Source organism: Fukomys damarensis, unplaced genomic scaffold (genome assembly GCF_012274545.1).
Source record: "Fukomys damarensis isolate Sample0158 unplaced genomic scaffold, DMR_v1.0_HiC HiC_scaffold_36, whole genome shotgun sequence".
NCBI classification, from domain to species: Eukaryota; Metazoa; Chordata; class Mammalia; order Rodentia; family Bathyergidae; genus Fukomys; species Fukomys damarensis.
Window position 1 is genome coordinate 36,746,463 of NW_022900948.1, and position 1,472 is coordinate 36,747,934.

Here is a 1,472-nt window from a genome sequence, read left to right on the forward strand (position 1 = left end):
TTAGGGAACTTTATAAGTAAATATCTTTCATTAGTTTGTTGTCTTGGTGCAGTGTGTATGTGTGTGTATTTAAATAGGTTTAAAAATACACTTAGCTACAAAACATTGACTGAAAGCAAGTCTTACGAAGTTCTGTGTGTGAATAGTTAGAGCAGCCCTGCTCTTGTGGACAGTGGAAAAGCACTCTGCCCATTTCCCCACACGCCATGGCCCCAGATGGCCTTGGAGAAGGTTTCTTAGAAACCCTCAGGTCCCTGATACACGGTTTAAAAACCATTGCCTTAAACCACAATCTCTTCCAAAGTATTCTCCTTTATTTGTTCCATTCCTGCTACTTCCCTCTACCAACTTACTCAAATCACTTGATCAAACCAAAGGAGAAATCAATTACTATAGTTTGGATCTAGATTGCCCACCCAAAGGCCCATGTATTAAAAGCTTGTTTTCCAGAGCGGCCATCCTGGGAAGTTGTGGAACCTTTAAGAGGTGGGGCCTACTGCCAGATCTTCAGGACACTGGGGGCTGACCTTTGATCCTTGAAGGGGATAGTGGTAACCCAACCCCTTCTTTCACTCTGTTCTTTCCACACCATGAAGGAAGAGGTTTTGCTCTGTTACTCATCCTGTTGCTTCGAACATGCCAATCATAGCGTAAAACAAGGAAAGAATTGCAAGTTTGTATCCAGTAGTAGGTAACAAGCAGCTACATTTATTGACAATCATGAGAAGTTGTGTTCAGAGCAAGTCCATGCCAACAAGATATAGCACAGATCAATAAAGGGACTGAGCTAACAAAAAGTCATGTCACACAGGTCAAAGCACACAGAAATAGCAATAGCAAGAGAGTAACAAAAAGCACAAATAAATCAGGCTTTCAGAATTAAAGGCCAGATGTCTCTCACTAAATCTCTACTTGTCAGGTGTCATTAACAAGAATGATTGACAGCACTGAGTCATCTTAGGGGCTGTCAACATACATGCTTGTCCCAGAATTCACTCTGATTTTAATTATGACATGCAGTACATATTATGAAACTATAATGAGGTGGGAGTAGGGTGACCAGAAAGGTGACTAGAAAGTCAGGCTAGGAGATCTAACATACATGTGCTCTTGCCTACAGCATCAGAGATCTGGGTTTTTGTTATTTTATTTTCTAGCCTTCTTAGGACAGTGGAAGCAAGAATAACCTTTTAGAATTAAATGAAGGGAAAGAAACACCTCCCTCAGTTCCTCTGTTTCTCATTGTACTAGTAACGAGGTAAAGATACAGAAAAAAAAACATTGCTTGCACTATTCTTATAGTCACCAAAGAAGTGAGCTGGAATAGCCTGTCCCAGCAGGTGATTTAAATTCCTAAACAATAATGAAATAGGAGGGGTTGGGGATTTAGCTCAGTGGTTCTGCCTGCTGCCTCACAAGTGCAAGGTCCCGAGTTTGATCCCTGTTACAAAAAAAAAAAAAAAAAAAAAAAA